Raw genomic sequence first — 20201 nt, forward strand, 5'->3', positions numbered from 1 at the left:
TTGAAAAACTCTCAGCTAACATATTAATGAACGGAAACTAATTAAAAGTATTTGAATTTGGACATTTAATTTTTGTGTAATACTTCAGCTGCGAAGATGTTTATGGATAATTTATTGTTTATTATGAGATTTTTCTCCAAGCAATAGAACATAAAACATGAATCTGTCTAATATGAGAAGCCCCTAAACTTAGTTGAAAAGGATAATAATAACAACAACCATATAAAAACGTTAATGTGTGATTATTACTTTAACAAATTTCTTTGGCCGGAAAATACTTATCGTTACTAAAACAACCGTTACCAAAGTAAAGCAGTATTTCAGTGAGGTGCATAATCATTTTTTGATGCATTCAACACAGTCGCCCTATTTTTAATATCTCTGATTGTATAAATATGTTATGCCGTAAATTGTTTCTTAATATGAACGCTTTATAATTATTTACTTGGAAATAGATAGCATATAAACCATAAATATTATATGCAAAAAATAAAAACCATGTATGTTATTTTTTATTTTACCTAGTGTTAGATGTTGCCACGGTCTGACTACTGGAAAATTATTATATAACCCCAAAACCGTATGTAACTGAAAAGTTTATATATTTATATAGCTATATAAATTCCATTTTCTATGGACACGATAGCTATCGTAATTTTGAACAAATAACTTTCAAACCAATGTATAAAAAATGGCAATGATAAATATCGGTCAAATTAGTTAATTACACCCAACGGCTATAAATGGGCAACGTTTTTTGAAAAACAGAAAAATGTTTTTTTCTTACAACATATGACAAATATTGCTTCCATTTCAACGTAGGAGTAATACCAAAAACTATCTTCTAAAATAATGTTTAATACAACCAACCCTTACTGAAAAGGAAGGAGGGGGAGAAACAAGCTTTGAAGGACAAAATAAATTCATAACTCTCTTAGTAGGCATGTCAACGAATCCGTTTGAATTGTTTATAAATCTTAGATGTAATTTTTATCTAAGACTATTGTCAGAAAAAAATTTTATAAACCAATTTGCCGCTAGTGGATTTAAAACACGGAGAGAATGAAAAAATGGAAATGATAGTATCTGTACCATGTTAAAAACTTTCTTGTTACCTACTGTAAAACATCAAAATATTGTCTACAAATTACGCACTATGAACACGATTGAATACTTTCTTAATTTTTTTCTACCTCATGTTTATATTGCCAACAATTTCTTCAAGGGGTGGAAATAACAAGGGTTGAAAGACAAAAAAAAATGTATTGGGAATACTCTCAAATCCAGAATAATCTATTAAAGAATCATAAACATGATCCAAAAACTTGAGCTAAAATATTCTTTATGTAAGGAACTATTAGAGTAAGAATGGGAAGTGATGTAACTAAAATATTTTAAGTTTTCTTACTATTAATTGATTAAATATATTTTAAACATTGTTAATATTATCCGAACCTAAGTCCAAAGTAAAAATTTATATAAAAATAACAACTAAGGTAGTATGCATAATACGTAAAATCGTTCTAAGTTCTTCAATGCTGGATGCATTAAATTAAAAACATTTGAATAATTTTCACTGTGTGAAAAATGAGAAAATATTTAATCGATCGTTTTGGAGTATTTAATAACATATTATATAATGTTATATAAAGTAATTTTTTAAACGTGCCATAAGTTTATAAAAGTTTCTGTAATATTACAGAATAATCAGGAACTTTGAAATGTACCTACGCCTTTATGCTGTATTTTTTTTTTTTTTAAATTAGTATTGGGTTGCCACTTCTAGATAATGTAGGAAATTAAGTGAAAACTAACCTTCGTGCGCATGTTCTGACTTCACATTAGATACTTATATTAAGAGATCCAGAAATATTTCGGATTCATCTGGCGTCTGGGTGGAATTAACAGTCCGACATGTGCTAAAACGAGGTTTGCTTTTCAATTTATTAGCGAGAACAGTTTTTTTATCTTGTTAATCGACACAACTTGATTCATTTACTTTCTCTACTAGCTTGGCATCATACAGACTGGTATTTGAGTCAAAAATTCAACTTAAATGATAAGCATTGGCCTTGGGCCCCGAAACACGAAGATAAATATGACGTAATATATCAGATAATGATTTTTAATTTTTTATTTATAATTTTTTTAGGTTATCTGGCTTCATTGATGTATACAAATCAAAAACAACTGCAAGCTATTATAAGATGAAGTGCAGACAGGTTCTTTGATGTAAAGCTCTAAGAATTATAAAAATATATACATTAGCTGAAATTATTAAGTGCCCTTCTAAGAAATTATCAGATCTTACAAACATCATTAACAGTTTTAAGATTTTTCACAAGCTAAAATGGGCCTTGTGCAACAGTATAGAAAAAAGCTTCTTGAAAAAAAAAATTGAAAACTGATTAAATGAAGAAATGGTTTACCTGCTGCCCCAGTCTCTTCATTGAAATGGCGACCGTATAAATAATTCGATGGTTTGAGTGATCAATCAAAGCACCGGGAAAAAAATGGAGCTCAGAAAGAAAGTTCCTGTAGATGAATTAACTTACGCAGCGCAATTGGGTCATCGTGCCGCAGGCAATACAGATATGGCTAATAAGTATACTTCCAGACAAAGTCTCCAACCAGAACAACAAAGTTTCGGATGGCCGCTGCCATTGTAGGGCTAGATCTTGAAAGTAGTATACAAATGGGCATACTGGCACACGGGTTCTGGGTGTGGTGCCGGTGCCGGTGTCCGCCATATTGGATTGTGACGTCACGGCGGTCATCTTGGAGGAGTGTAACGGGACAAAGCGTAACGGGACAAGTTTGACCTTGACCTTTGACCCTCAAAATTTGCCAAAATTGGGCAAAAATTGCCCAAAATTCCTCAAAAATCGCCAAAATTTCCATTGCTGTGGAAAAAAATTCCGCCAAAAAATCTAAAAAAATTCCTCAATTCAAAAATTAGGATTTCGAAAATCCTCAAAAGTCATTTTGTCTTAGAAAGAACCCAAATTCCTAAAAGAGGCTTAAGCATCCTTGTTTACAGCCTCCGATAAGCCTCTTACGTCATCTAGGATTATGACTGCCATCTTGGATTATGTCGTCACCGTTGCAGTTTCCGTTACGTCCGCCATCTTTAACTTTTTTATTTATTATCCGATTTTAATGAAATTTTTTTTAAAAATTATAAAAAAATTCAAATAATAAAATTTTAATAAAAAACATTTAAAAAATAAACTTTTACGACACGGAGTTCGTAGTCCTCGGTTCGAACCCGGTGAGGGCAAAAAAAAAATGGCGACCGATCCTTCCCTCACAGTGACTGCTGGCATACTGACTCCCACCACTTTTTTTTTCATAGCATATATATCATCCGTCAGTATGACGTCATGTACGCCATCTTGAAATTTGGTCGCCATCTTGAAAATCTTTATTTATTATCCGATTTTAATGAAAAAAATTCCAAAATTCATCAAAAAATTAACGTATTTGAATTCTGTTTGATTATATCGATGTACATCCTTGGTTCGATTCCCGGCGAGAGTAAACGGTCGATCCTTCCTCTATGAAAGCTACCTAGACTGATCTACCACCACCAGTACCAAGGTATATATCATCAACTGGTATGACATCATGTCCGCCATCTTGTCTTCATCCGCTGGAGACCACCATCTTGTTTTCGTCTGCTAGAGTGTGCCGATACCATGTAGTATAATTATCTGGTCACTATACTTGTGTCCTCAACTGTTGACATTGAACATTGACCTTGAACTTTGACCTTGACTTTGAAATTTGACCTTGACCTTGAAATTTGACCTTGACCTTGAACTTTGACCGTGACCTTGAACTTTGACCTTGACCTTGAAATTTGGCCTTGACCTTGAAATTTGACTTTGTCCTGGAAATTTGACTTTGTCCTTGTCGACCATCATAGATCCGACATTTTATGTTCAGTACATGCTACCAGAGGATACCACCTGCTGGAGTACACCATCTTGTGTGTGTACTTGTATTAAAGAGTACATTTCCATCTGGATAATTTTATTCTAACCCGCTACAGTGCAGTAATCATTTATTACCGAGGTGCCCCCGCCATCTTCAAATTCGACCGCCATCTTGAAATCATGTAATAATGTAGCTAGAAAAGCGGGAAAAGATCCAAAATTCATTAAATAAATCACTCATTAACTTACATATTGATTCGATGGACTCCCGTCTTTGGTTCGATACCCGATCGATGCAATAATGTTTAATTTTATGTAAAAAAATAATTGCCATAAACCATGTTCAAAATTCATTAAATAAATTTGTAATCTATATACTGATTGATTAGATCGACTAAGGTCCTTGACACGATCCTGGACGAAGCTAAAATAAATTTAATTAAAATACCAGAAAAGTGTAAGGTTCGAGGAATAAAACACCTAAAAGTCTTTTACAAACATAATATTTATTACACAATTTCTATCCTACTACAGAATCACTTGCGAAAGCCAGCAATCTTATAAACATTTAGCCCTGCATAGACGTACAACGACTACTTCTTAGCTCCAAATGGCTCCAAATGCTCCAAACGGCCTCCAAATGGCTCCAAATGCTCCAACAGCCTCCAAATGCTTAACACAGTTCCAAATGGCTCCAAATGCTCCAAACGGCCCTTCAAATGCTTGACAGCTCCAAATGTTTCCAGCAGCTCCAAATGATCCAAATGCTTGACAGCTCCAAATGCTTCAAAAGGCTCCAAATGCTCCAAATGCTCCAAACGGCCTCCAAATGGCTCCAACAGCTCCAACAGCCTCCAAATGCTTGACAGCTCCAAATGCTTCAAAAGGCTCCAAATGCTCCAAATGACTTCAAAAGACTCCAAATGCTCCAACAGCCTCCAATGCATAACACAGCTCCAAATGGCTCCAAATGTTCCAAACGGCCTCCAAATGGCTCCAACAGCCTCCAAATGCTTAACACAGCTCTAAATGGCTCCAAATGCTCCAAACGGCCTCCAAATGCATGACAGCTCCAAATGTCTCCAGCAGCTCCAAATGCTCCAACAGCTCCAAAAAAGGCTCCAAATGCTCCAACAGCCTCCAAATGCTTAACACAGCTCCAAATGGCTCCAAATTCTTGACAGCTCCAAATGCATAACACAGATCCAAATGGCTCCAAATGCTCAAAACGGCCTCCAAATGCTTGACAGCTCCAAATGTCTCCAGCAGCTCCAAATGCTCCAACAGCTCCAAAAAAGGCTCCAAATGCTCCAACAGCCTCCAAATGCTTTACACAACTCCAAATGGCTCCAAATGCTTGGCAGCTCCAAACGCTTCAAAAGGCTCCAAATGCTCCAAACGGCTCCAGCAGCTCCAAATGCTCCAACAGCTCCAAAAAAAGGCTCCAAATGCTCCAACAGCCTCCAAATGCTTTACACAGCTCCAAATGGCTCCAAATGCTTGGCAGCTCCAAATGCTTCAAAAGGCTCCAAATGCTCCAAATGCTCCAAACGGCCTCCAAATGCTTGACAGCTCCAAATGTCTCCAGCAGCTCCAAATGCTCCAACAACTCCAAGAAAGGCTCCAAATGCTCCAACAGCCTCCAAATGCTTAACACAGCTCCAAAGGGCTCCAAATGCTTGACAGCTCCAAATGCATAACACAGATCCAAATGGCTCCAAATGCTCCAAACGGCCTCCAAATGCTTGACAGCTCCAAATGTCTCCAGCAGCTCCAAATGCTCCAACAGCTCCATAAAAAGGCTCCAAATGCTCCAACAGCCTCCAAATGCTTTACACAGCTCCAAATGGCTCCAAATGCTTGGCAGCTCCAAACGCTTCAAAAGGCTCCAAATGCTACAAACGGCTCCAGCAGCTCCAAATGCTCCAACATCTCCAAAAAAAGGCTCCAAATGCTCCAACAGCCTCCAAATGCTTTACACAGCTCCAAATGGCTCCAAATGCTTGGCAGCTCCAAACGCTTCAAAAGGCTCCAAATGCTCCAAACGGCTCCAGCAGCTCCAAATGCTCCAACAGCTCCAAAAAAAGGCTCCAAATGCTCCAACAGCCTCCAAATGCTTTACACAGCTCCAAATGGCTCCAAATGCTTGGCAGCTCCAAATGCTTCAAAAGGCTCCAAATGCTCCAAATGCTCCAAACGGCCTCCAAATGGCTCCAACAGCTCCAACAGGCTCCAAATGCTTGACAGCTCCAAATGCTTCAAAAGGCTCCAATTGCTCCAAGAGCTCCATCTTCAATTGGTTCTAACTGATTCCTATTACTTTTATCGAACTTGGCATGATTACTAACATGTCTTTATCAGTATACATTTTGACTGGCAGTGGTAACGTTTTTTACACCTTTAAGTTATAAGTTTTATTTAGAAATCAGATTTCGATAAATGATAGCTTCCATCTGGAAAGAAAATATATTAATTTATCTTCAAGTTTATACACATACATTTAATTTAATCCATTATTGTATGAAACCAGCTTCCCTCAGTTCTTTGAGTATGAAGGATATTTCTTTAATGTTCGAATAGTTTCCTGCACAAAGCGATCCATGTAGTAGTCGTAGCCTGTTAACCAATATGTTAGGATCTTCCCATGAGGTATAATCAATCTCTTCTGCTGCCTTCATCATCCTTGCATGTTTATAATAAATATTATCTCTGGTGTCTATCGTTTTAACACCAACCACAAGGTCACTTTCGTCATCTTGCCAGTGATTATCACAAGCTTGATCAGGATAATTTATTTTATTACGTCGTTTCCATCGTTTTGGTCTCAAACCACCATCACAGTCTTCGCTCTTGCATGCTTTTGGTGCTTCAGTACAGTACTCAATCATGTCAGCCTCAGATGTGTCACCACAATCTTCAATCATGCCAGCTTCTGATGTGTCACCACAGTCTTCAATCATGTCAGCACCACAAACTTGATCAGGATAATTTATTTTATTACGTCGTTTCCATCGTTTTGGTCTCAGATTGCCATCACAGTCTTCGATCTTGCCTGCTTTAGGTGTTTCAGTACAGTACTCAATCATGTCAGCCTCAGATGTGTCACCACAATCTTCAATCATGCCAGCCTCAGATGATTCATCAAAGTCTTCGACCTTGTAAGCTTCAGGTGGTTCTCCATCTTTCACATTTTCATGGAGACGACTAGATATTGGAGTAAATATATTTTCATTTCTAATGTGGTTACAACTTCCTTCGTTTGTTTTAAATTTTAAATTATTATCTTGATCTAGATCAGTAATTTTAGCATTAGCTTTTTCGCCTTCGTTCCTCTTCCGCGATGTTGTAGCCCAGTCTTAGTTATCTTTATTCATCTTAATTGTACAGGTCTTGTAATGTCTATCCAAGTAATATCTTCTACCAAAGGATTTCTGACACTGACTGCAATGAAATGGTTTTTGACAAGGACCCAAATTACACTCGCTTCTCTCATGTCGTTTAGCATTCTTTCTCAAGGTAAACACCTTGCTACAGTATCTACAGTGATGACGTTTTGATACAGCAACAAATCCCGTTTCAGGATTCATATTAGTTATTGAGACTAATGCCAGATGCAAACTAAGAGTTTTAAATTAGATATATTACTTAAATAGAATTTTTTAATTATTTCATCAGCGAGAATTAATTTATCTCATTCAAAGGTACTTGTTGCAAGTAGTTCTGCTTTTCAACAACAGATGCCGCCACATGTTACTTGCAGGTAAATAATATCTAGTTCTTTTATGCGGGATGCGGGATGCTCACTAACGATCGCAAAAGAAGGATGGCTTCGCTAGACTCCAAGGAGAAGGAAGTTCGTCCATCCTGTTAGTGCTTCTTAGATTTCTCAGAGATTATTTGACTGAGTAATGATATATTTTTTTTTTTAAATTTACACCTGATAAAAATATTACAAGTGCTGATTTATTGGCAGAATTTCAATAATTAAATGCAACCTTGAATAAAAAATGACATGACTCATTAAGTAAAAAATTCTTCATGCAGAGATCAATTCCTCATCAGTAACCAGAAGCACTCGGAGAAAACCATCAGATGTCTAGTCAGGAATAATCAGAAGCACCCAGAGAAAACCATCAAAATATTGTCAAGAATAATCAGGAGCACACGGAGAAAACTACCATAATATTGTCAAGAATAAACGGGAGCACACGGAGAAATCCACCATAATATTGACAAGAATAATCAGGAGCACACGGAGAAAACCACCGCAAGTTTTCTTTGATATCATAAAATTTCAGGGAAAAAAATAATAAAAAATAAAAAAAAAATAATGAAAAATTTTAAAAAAATAAAATAAAAAAAATACATAAATATATTCTGCTAGCTTGTGAACTTCTCATTGTTGAACAAAGATAGAGTTCTAGTACAAGCCAGAATATATTTATGTATTTTTTTAATTTTATTTTTTTTAAATTTTTCATTAATTTATTTTTATTTTTTATTATTTTTTTCCCTGAAATTTTATGATATCAAAGAAAACTTGCGGTGGTTTTCTCCGTGTGCTCCTGATTATTCTTGTCAATATTATGGTGGATTTCTCCGTGTGCTCCCGTTTATTCTTGACAATATTATGGTAGTTTTCTCCGTGTGCTCCTGATTATTTTTGACAATATTTTGATGGTTTTCTCTGGGTGCTTCTGATTATTCCTGACTAGACATCTGATGGTTTTCTCCGAGTGCTTCTGGTTACTGATGAGGAATTGATCTCTGCATGAAGAATTTTTTACTTAATGAGTCATGTCATTTTTTATTCAAGGTTGCATTTAATTATTGAAATTCTGCCAATAAATCAGCACTTGTAATATTTTTATCAGGTGTAAATTTAAAAATAAAAAAAAAATATCATTACTCAGTCAAATAATCTCTGAGAAATCTAAGAAGCACTAACAGGATGGACGAACTTCCTTCTCCTTGGAGTCTAGCGAAGCCATCCTTCTTTTGCGATCGTTAGTGAGCATCCCGCATCCCGCATAAAAGAACTAGATATTATTTACCTGCAAGTAACATGTGGCGGCATCTGTTGTTGAAAAGCAGAACTACTTGCAACAAGTACCTTTGAATGAGATAAATTAATTCTCGCTGATGAAATAATTAAAAAATTCTATTTAAGTAATATATCTAATTTAAAACTCTTAGTTTGCATCTGGCATTAGTCTCAATAACTAATATGAATCCTGAAACGGGATTTGTTGCTGTATCAAAACGTCATCACTGTAGATACTGTAGCAAGGTGTTTACCTTGAGAAAGAATGCTAAACGACATGAGAGAAGCGAGTGTAATTTGGGTCCTTGTCAAAAACCATTTCATTGCAGTCAGTGTCAGAAATCCTTTGGTAGAAGATATTACTTGGATAGACATTACAAGACCTGTACAATTAAGATGAATAAAGATAACGAAGACTGGGCTACAACATCGCGGAAGAGGAACGAAGGCGAAAAAGCTAATGCTAAAATTACTGATCTAGATCAAGATAATAATTTAAAATTTAAAACAAACGAAGGAAGTTGTAACCACATTAGAAATGAAAATATATTTACTCCAATATCTAGTCGTCTCCATGAAAATGTGAAAGATGGAGAACCACCTGAAGCTTACAAGGTCGAAGACTTTGATGAATCATCTGAGGCTGGCATGATTGAAGATTGTGGTGACACATCTGAGGCTGACATGATTGAGTACTGTACTGAAACACCTAAAGCAGGCAAGATCGAAGACTGTGATGGCAATCTGAGACCAAAACGATGGAAACGACGTAATAAAATAAATTATCCTGATCAAGTTTGTGGTGCTGACATGATTGAAGACTGTGGTGACACATCAGAAGCTGGCATGATTGAAGATTGTGGTGACACATCTGAGGCTGACATGATTGAGTACTGTACTGAAGCACCAAAAGCATGCAAGAGCGAAGACTGTGATGGTGGTTTGAGACCAAAACGATGGAAACGACGTAATAAAATAAATTATCCTGATCAAGCTTGTGATAATCACTGGCAAGATGACGAAAGTGACCTTGTGGTTGGTGTTAAAACGATAGACACCAGAGATAATATTTATTATAAACATGCAAGGATGATGAAGGCAGCAGAAGAGATTGATTATACCTCATGGGAAGATCCTAACATATTGGTTAACAGGCTACGACTACTACATGGATCGCTTTGTGCAGGAAACTATTCGAACATTAAAGAAATATCCTTCATACTCAAAGAACTGAGGGAAGCTGGTTTCATACAATAATGGATTAAATTAAATGTATGTGTATAAACTTGAAGATAAATTAATATATTTTCTTTCCAGATGGAAGCTATCATTTATCGAAATCTGATTTCTAAATAAAACTTATAACTTAAAGGTGTAAAAAACGTTACCACTGCCAGTCAAAATGTATACTGATAAAGACATGTTAGTAATCATGCCAAGTTCGATAAAAGTAATAGGAATCAGTTAGAACCAATTGAAGGTAGAGCTCTTGGAGCAATTGGAGCCTTTTGAAGCATTTGGAGCTGTCAAGCATTTGGAGCCTGTTGGAGCTGTTGGAGCCATTTGGAGGCCGTTTGGAGCATTTGGAGCATTTGGAGCCTTTTGAAGCATTTGGAGCTGCCAAGCATTTGGAGCCATTTGGAGCTGTGTAAAGCATTTGGAGGCTGTTGGAGCATTTGGAGCCTTTTTTTGGAGCTGTTGGAGCATTTGGAGCTGCTGGAGCCGTTTGGAGCATTTGGAGCCTTTTGAAGCGTTTGGAGCTGCCAAGCATTTGGAGCCATTTGGAGCTGTGTAAAGCATTTGGAGGCTGTTGGAGCATTTGGAGCCTTTTTTTGGAGCTGTTGGAGCATTTGGAGCTGCTGGAGACATTTGGAGCTGTCAAGCATTTGGAGGCCGTTTGGAGCATTTGGAGCCATTTGGATCTGTTTTATGCATTTGGAGCTGTCAAGCATTTGGAGCCATTTGGAGCTGTGTTAAGCATTTGGAGGCTGTTGGAGCATTTGGAGCCTTTTTTGGAGCTGTTGGAGCATTTGGAGCTGCTGGAGACATTTGGAGCTGTCAAGCATTTGGAGGCCGTTTGGAGCATTTGGAGCCATTTAGAGCTGTGTTAAGCATTTGGAGGCTGTTGGAGCCATTTGGAGGCCGTTTGGAACATTTGGAGCCATTTGGAGCTGTGTTATGCATTGGAGGCTGTTGGAGCATTTGGAGCCTTTTGGAGTCATTTGGAGCATTTGGAGCCTTTTGAAGCATTTGGAGCTGTCAAGCATTTGGAGGCTGTTGGAGCTGTTGGAGCCATTTGGAGGCCGTTTGGAGCATTTGGAGCATTTGGAGCCTTTTGAAGCATTTGGAGCATTTGGAGCTGCTGGAAACATTTGGAGCTGTCAAGCATTTGAAGGGCCGTTTGGAGCATTTGGAGCCATTTGGAACTGTGTTAAGCATTTGGAGGCTGTTGGAGCATTTGGAGCCATTTGGAGGCCGTTTGGAGCATTTGGAGCCATTTGGAGCTAAGAAGTAGTCGTTGTACGTCTATGCAGGGCTAAATGTTTATAAGATTGCTGGCTTTCGCAAGTGATTCTGTAGTAGGATAGAAATTGTGTAATAAATATTATGTTTGTAAAAGACTTTTAGGTGTTTTATTCCTCGAACCTTACACTTTTCTGGTATTTTAATTAAATTTATTTTAGCTTCGTCCAGGATCGTGTCAAGGACCTTAGTCGATCTAATCAATCAGTATATAGATTACAAATTTATTTAATGAATTTTGAACATGGTTTATGGCAATTATTTTTTACATAAAATTAAACATTATTGCATCGATCGGGTATCGAACCAAAGACGGGAGTCCATCGAATCAATATGTAAGTTAATGAGTGATTTATTTAATGAATTTTGGATTTTTTCCCGCTTTTCTAGCTAAATTATTACATGATTTCAAGATGGCGGTCGAATTTGAAGATGGCGGGGGCACATCGGTAATAAATGATTACTGCACTGTAGCGGGTTAGAATAAAATTATCCAGATGGAAATGTACTCTATAATACAAGTAGACACACAAGATGGTGTACTCCAGCAGGTGGTATCATCTGGTTGCATGTACTGAACATAAAATGTCGGATCTATGATGGTCGACAAGGACAAAGTCAAATTTCCAGGACAAAGTCAATTTTCAAGGTCAAGGCCAAGTTTCAAGGTCATGGTCAAAGTTCAAGGTCAAGGTCAAAGTTCAAGGTCAAGGTCAAATTTCAAGGTCAAGGTCAAATTTCAAGGTCAAGGTCAAATTTCAAGGTCAAGGTCAAAGTTCAAGGTCAATGTTCAATGTCAACAGTTGAGGACACAAGTATAGTGACCAGATAATTATACTACATGGTATCGGCACACTCTAGCAGACGAAAACAAGATGGTGGTCTCCAGCGGATGAAGACAATATGGCGGACATGATGTCATACCAGTTGATGATATATACCTTGGTACTGGTGGTGGTAGATCAGTCTAGGTAGCTTTCATGGAGGAAGGAACGACCGTTTACTCTCGCCGGGAATCGAACCAAGGACGTACATCGATATAATCAAACAGAATTCAAATACGTTAATTTTTTGATGAATTTTGGAATTTTTTTCATTAAAATCGGATAATAAATAAAGATTTTCAAGATGGCGACCAAATTTCAAGATGGCGTACATGACGTCATACTGACGGATGATATATATATGCTATGAAAAAAAAGTGGTGGGAGTCAGTATGCCAGCAGTCACTGTGAGGGAAGGATCGGTCGCCATTTTTTTTTGCCCTCACTCGGTTCGAACCGAGGACTCCGAACTCCGTGTCGTAAAAGTTTATTTTTTAAATGTTTTTTATTAAAATTTTATTATTTGAATTTTTTTATAATTTTTAAAAAAAATTTCATTAAAATCGGATAATAAATAAAAAAGTTAAAGATGGCGGACGTAACGGAAACTGCAACGGTGACGACATAATCCAAGATGGCAGTCATAATCCTAGATGACGTAAGAGGCTTATCGGAGGCTGTAAACAAGGATGCTTAAGCCTCTTTTAGGAATTTGGGTTCTTTCTAAGACAAAATGACTTTTGAGGATTTTCGAAATCCTAATTTTTGAATTGAGGAATTTTTTTTAGATTTTTTGGCGGAATTTTTTTCCACAGCAATGGAAATTTTGGCGATTTTTGAGGAATTTTGGGCAATTTTTGCCCAATTTTGGCAAATTTTGAGGGTCAAAGGTCAAGGTCAAGCTTGTCCCGTTACGCTATGTCCCGTTACACTCCTCCAAGATGACCGCCGTGACGTCACAATCCAATATGGCGGACACCGGCACCGGCACCACACCCAGAACCCGTGTGCCAGTATGCCCATTTGTATACTACTCTTGAAGATATTCTCCGATTTTAAATAATATTGAAAGTGATATCTTTGGGTTTTTATTTAAGTGTCGAAAATTTTGGTATGTACACCATAAATATTGCATATCATTATGTAGAATTGTGTGCCTAGCAACCTATGTCATCAAAAGTCCACAGTATATTAACTCATGTTCCGAAGATCACATTGCATGCTTTATTTCCGAATAGTCAGTTGTCGGAATAAGCAGCGGAAGCGAGAAATAAACGTTTTATTCAGTACAGAGAAAGCTTCTCCAGAACATTTTCAGGTTGGACTGTAATGAGGATATTTTAAATCTCTCGCGTTACCTTCGGACCCATTTTCACTGGCATGAAATCTAACTTAAATAGAAAAAGGCAGACAGTATCAAAGAAAGTCTTAGGGCGGGATTCATAGTCGAAGGCTTGTTTGGCGAATAAGTAATACTTTATAAAGTAGTGTTTATTCTTCAAGTAGTACTTATTCCAGCAAGGAATTCATAAACCTATACTTGACGAAGTAATATTTGAACAAGCACTACTTATATTGGCCATGCTGTACTTCATGAAGTATCTCAAAAAGTAAAGGACGAATTTTGTTTCAACGTAACGCAAGCAAATATACCGCTGTAAATACATAGTTTACCTGTTTGAAAATAAAAATGCCCACGTTTCAAACCATATATGCGATTAAAATAATGAAATTAATACGTAAGATGATATTTATACTTTATTTGATAATGAACTTTAATAACATAAATATGAACATGTATTAAAAACGAATTTACAACTACATTAATATGTTTTGAATGTTTGTGTTGTAAAATTATGTTGGCCATGCTGTGTCTGTGATCTATAAGCTTATACAACCACGTGATGGCTAGTGAAAAAAGAAAAGAGAGGAAAACATTATACTGATTCGGAAAGAATTTTGTTTAAGCAGTTGGTTAAAATACAAAGCAGTAGTTGAAAATAAAACCACGGATGCGATGAGTACATAAGCGAAGAATGCGGCGTGGATTAACATCGCACGCGAATATAATAGTTCGTTGTGTATATCGAAAGGGTTTAATGCATCTCGTATGTATGTAGCGCTTTGGTGTCCGTACATTGACATGGTCCTCGTAAACATCATCCGCAAGTTGTTCAAAATCGTCCCACTCACCAAAATCCATCACGCTAGCTGCAGAAGAGGTTATGTACGTAGCATGTATTGTTTACAAAACTAAGCGGCAACGATTTGTTTCTTTCTTTTCCCAAATTGAATTTGTTTACTCTCTCATTTTTAATTTAATATATGCAAAAAATTAACGGGAATTAATACCTTACATAACATATTCCTTACAACAAACAAATCCGTACCGATACTTGAGTCACCTAGATAGCCGACTTCATGAAGTATTACTTATATCAATGAATAAGCATTGCTTATTTGATTATGAATACTTGCGAAACAAGGCAAACTTATTTCATGACTGTGAATTCGTATTGAGCAGTACTTATTTGACGCAGTGCTTCGCGAAGTATTACTTGAAGTAATCCTAATAAGCAGTGCTCTTTTTGTTCGCTATGAATTTAATGTCATACTTAAGTATGCATATAAGCAGTACTTTTTTCAAGTATTGCTTATATCACCACTATGAATTCCGCCCTTAGAGTTTTTTTTTGAAAAAACAAGCTGGTTCTTTTGATGATAGTTAAAATGATGATGAAATGTTGTAAGTTATATCTTTTGTTAACAAGTGTCTATCTATTTATTAAATATGTACTTTCAAGTTATTTTACGACTTTTTTTTTTTTGTTATATATCCAATCCAGTATGTAGGCAGTATAATATTGTTACGATCCTACCAAGTGGGTTCGAGAGGAATAGCCCAATTAATAGATTAATTGTTTAAATACTGTTTTATTGTTTACTATTTACACTTTGCTCTCCGCACTATTTACAAGTCTGTTCCGCTCTATCGAGTCTCGCAGTTCACTCACACACACTGCAGCTCTCGCCACCAGCCGCGCCGCCGGCCCAGTCCCCACTCGCAGAGGGAGGTCGGCTCCAAGTAGTCGCTGCTAGCTCCTGAAGTCGTCGCGCCGCTGCCGCAGCCCTCGCTCGACTCCGCACCACCGCTGTCGCACGCCTCTGACTATCGCACGATTGTCGCCAGTCGCCGGGTCGCCCCAGCACTCAATATGCCAACGCACACTGCTCCAAACTATCGCACGCTGTCGCCCCTATACCAGGGAGAAGGCCCCGGTACCACTCTTGACTCTCGCGACGCCAAACGTCCCTTTTATAGGGACGGTCCTCCACTGTCACCCTTTCTGGCTTTATCGAAGGTTTTAGACGTCGACGTACCGAGATGCTGCTGGAAAAATGACGTGACACGAAGGAGCCAGGGTGAAGGGGTGCCGCTGCCGAATGGCCCAGAACAAGCGTCGGGGCGCACTGGTATTCGTGACGCGTCAGTAATTTGGGCCGCTTTCAGTCAGCAAAGCCGGCTCCTCTGAAGCTGGCCTTGCCAACCCGGCCCTCTGTGTAACTGGGTTTCCACACTGCGGGGGACGTAGACAAGTGGCGAGGAGGGCGGACTAGACTGTCGGAAAATGTCAAACACGTCGGCAATTCAAGCCACCTGGCCGGCCGCGGCCCACAACGCAGTCGTTACTACATATATATGGGTTAAGCTTGAGTAAACAGCTACAGGTATGCATATGTATAAATTTCACGAGTTTGTTGAAAGAAATTGCTTTTATTTGGATAATTAACGCATCTCCATACGAAAAGCAAAAAAAAATATATATTTTTGGCCAGGTTTGTAACTCAAATACCAATCTATGCTGCATTGGCTCACGGTCGCAGAGGGACATGCCAAAATAACTGCCTTTCAATCATTAACACTGTGAAAAAGTATAAATATTTGCATTCTAGCTTGCGACCAAATGAATGCGCAGAATTTCCGTTTGTCTTCGAGCCTATACGGTCTGATGTAATTGGCTGTGATTGGATAAGCCCTTTTTTTGGTATTTCGTTTCTGTTTCAGGTAAAATAAGGTCAATAAATTTAAGGTTTGGAATCCAACTGGTTTTATCTAATCTGGCCATCTAGTCTGGCATAGGCTTATAGATTATAAAAAATATTTATATAGTTTCCATGTTCGCATAGGCTATTATATAACTGTGCAGAAATATTTTAAGGGTTTGAATGCCGTATATGTGAAATAAGTATCAAAAAAATTTTAAAGTCACAGGTAGTTTGTTTGGAGTTCATTCAGTGTATGCTTACCTTGATTGTAATCTATATGCAACTTTAATTGGATTGTATACTGGAAAATTGAGGCATTCCACTTTATATTTTATGAAAATTCTTCAGGAGCGATGGAAGTATTATTTAAAGTCTGAATGCAGCGGTTGTGTGAAACATTGTTCTGAATTTATAATATTCTTGCTTCCTAACCTTTTCTAAGGAAGCGACAGTAGGAACCCGTCTTTTAAAAGTCAATTATCTGTCACCAAATATATTACTAAATCATACACCACATTATAATTATGACCCCACGAACGAGGAAATATATATTTAAAAAAATGTTTAAACGAAAGTAGTGTGTGACATACTTTTTTTTTACTTTGTAGCAATATGTTTATAATGTAAGGTTTTAATATTAAATTAACGACTAATTTAATCTTAGTGTTGATATTAACTAAACAACTTATGATCTGAGTATTTGTACTGTGACAGATGTTTAAGTTTATTTGTAAATGGGCTATTTTTAAATAAGTCATAATATTTTAATTCATGTTTATTGTTCCTACTTTAATAACATTTGTAATAAATGCCTAAATGTTAGAATTATTAAATACTTTAAAAATAAATGAAATTAAATAAAATGTGCGCTGTGTTATTTAGTTGATACACTGTATAAATGATTTTGCCAAGTAGTAATAAGAAAACATGTTAAATGTGGTTAAGGATAAAATTTATAGAAGATGTACATTTTAAAAGGCCTAGAAATTATAAATATAATTTTTAATGCTGTAGTTGGGGTCATGAAAATCTAAATATAACATTTAATTGTGTGATTATTTTAGATAATTATCTTCTATACTTATTTATCGAGGTTAGAATTGCCAAAAAAATTTCTTTTCTATCACGTGTAAGAGTGAGTTACACGCGATATTTTTCTAATGTAACTGAAATATTCATTTAAAATCACAGATATTTGTAAACTGGTACCTTATGGCAAGCCCACGTTACTGGCGGGGGTACAAGGGGAGGAGAGAGGCCCGACCCTCAACAATGTCGCTCTCACAATAGCCATTCCAATTCTTGAAAACTAGCCTGCTCATTGATCCCCGTCGACACCCTTCGGCTCCCAGCGCAGCGCCAGCTCCGAATGGCCCGCGACAATAATTCATCATTTATTTTAAAGTAGGTACTCTATTACGTTTTCCGTGGTATAAAAAATTATGCTTGTACAAAAGTCATTCTAAACCAAATAACGCGACATTAAATATTCACTATTATTTCCGAAAATAAAAAATTACTATAATAATATGTTGTAGTACATATTTATAATAATCTTCTTGTAAATTTACAAAATATTTCTCGGCAACTGGCTTTAAAAGAAATCTTTCCTGGAAGTACGACAGATATGAACAAACATGTATGAACGACATATAGGTCTTTGTGTCTTTCGAGTATTCGAACTATGTGATAAACATTTCATTACTTAAGACCATACAACGATTCACAGTAGCATTTTTATATTGAAATTCACACATTTATTTGAAAGTAATTATTATCGTTTAACAGTTAATCAAATTTAAAGCAATAACAATAAAATTTAATTCGATGTAGCAAGAAAATGATTATTAGAATTATTGAACGAATTAACACCTTCTTTATTTGACATGTTTGAAAATGTATTTTTAATACATAAACAAATATTATTCAATGTTTTAAACTACAACTGTCAGAATGATACGTGCTGATATCAGGTTTATGTACGAGAGGACACTGTTTTGCCATAAAAGAAACAAATGATCTCACTACACATTCACCATCTCTCATCTCAAACAAATAACAGATATCTGTAGGCTTTTTTTTTGTAAAGACAATATCAACATTAATCTTTAAAAAGTATGTTCAAAAAATCTAAGAACTTAAATTTAAAAGCTGCAACAGCTGATTTCCATGTCTTGGAAATATCTGGGATTTGCGGTGCCAGTACAAACTTATTGCTTACTGGCTGACGTAATATAGGAATTTAGTAAGTAACAACAAAATATTTCGGAGGAAAAAATCTAAAACAAACACCAAACGACCCATAAACTATACCTTTGTAGGTATGCTTGCATCCACGATTATGGTTTCGAGTTTCAATATATAAAACTCTTTAAGACCTTTGGATTTTTATTTGTATGTATCAATAAGCGTTACAAGAGTTCTGAAAGTATTTAAAATTCTTTCAGATAATTAATATTAACTACATTTATTTCATAAAGACTTTATTTAATAATATAAAATGAAGATTTACTCAGAATTTAACTCATGCCAATGGTAGGCTATGCTATATTTTATTTATATAGTACAAAGTTATCAATTTACGGTGACCACATAAATAAGAACAATGATCCACAATACATTACCTAACTATTATTTATAAAATACAATCATTATCAAATTTTGAGTATCAACAATAGCACTCTAAAACTTATAACAATTATTTAATTCCTATATTAAATATTATTATATTAAAATAATTTAACTTTTATAGCATCTACCTGAAGCATGTTTGCAAACATATTTTGTTTATGAAATACATTAATTAATATTGGTTTATAATTTTTCATTAAAATAAATAACAGAATTTTGAAAAATAAGTGTAAATTATAACCGATCCCTCGCGGGTTAATGCAAGTTTTCGATGCACAATATTGTTGCCAAACACATAAGCCTATTCTAACAATCTGTCATCCCATATAGAAAAATTGGATAGTGCGTTTTGTTAAGAAAGCATACAGCAATCGCTGCTTGAGTTGTGAGATTGGCCTAATAAATTGTTTGATTACAGTGAGTTATTTAAAATGGATTTTTTTCGGGAGTATTAATATTTTAAGAAGGTAGTATGTCTAAGGAGGTATTGTATTTAAGGAACACTGAAACATGGCTTTTGTTAACTTTAGTTATTATTGGTTTATTGTATTTTTAAAAAAAGTTAATAGTTGAAATCATTAGAAAATGTTGTAAACTTAAATCTCATTTATCGCTGGCACGAAAGTTATTGAATCTAGTATTAAAATATGGTAGTTTTCCGTATGACACAATTCCGCCTCGCCTCTTCGAAACAGGCGGAAAAGTACCACACCGGAAAGGTGCCATACTTTAAAATCTAATTTATCTATGGCACGAATGTTATTGAATCTAGTAGTAAAATATGGTAGTTTTCCGTATGGCTCTATTCCGCCTGACCTCTTCGAAACAGACGGGAAAGTACCATACTGGAAAAGTACCATACTTAAATATATAATTTACAGCTGCCACGAATGTTTTTGAATATTGTAGTAAAATATGGTAGTTTTCCGTATGGCACAATTCCGCCTCGCCTCTTCGAAACAGACGGAAAAGTACCATACTGGAAAAGTACCATACTTAAATATATAATTTATAGCTGCCACAAATGTTTTTGAATCTTGTAGTAAAATATGGTAGTTTTCCGTATGGCACAATTCCGCCTCGCCTCTTCGAAACAGACGGAAAAGTACCATACCGGAAAAGTGCCATACTTTAAAAAGGACACGTGCTGCTATCTGGCATCATTTGAGTTAACCTAAGAAACTGTTGGAGTTG

The 20201-nt window shown here is 36.2% G+C and overlaps 1 protein-coding gene across 2 annotated transcripts in view; it reads right to left on the minus strand.

Moving 5' to 3' along the window:
- LOC134537404 (uncharacterized) overlaps positions 1-20201 on the minus strand; it is a 103166-nt gene that overhangs the window by 73202 nt on the left and 9763 nt on the right. The window lies entirely within an intron of this gene.

The sequence above is a fragment of the Bacillus rossius genome, chromosome 1 (assembly GCF_032445375.1).
Source record: "Bacillus rossius redtenbacheri isolate Brsri chromosome 1, Brsri_v3, whole genome shotgun sequence".
In the NCBI taxonomy this organism is placed as follows: domain Eukaryota; kingdom Metazoa; phylum Arthropoda; class Insecta; order Phasmatodea; family Bacillidae; genus Bacillus; species Bacillus rossius.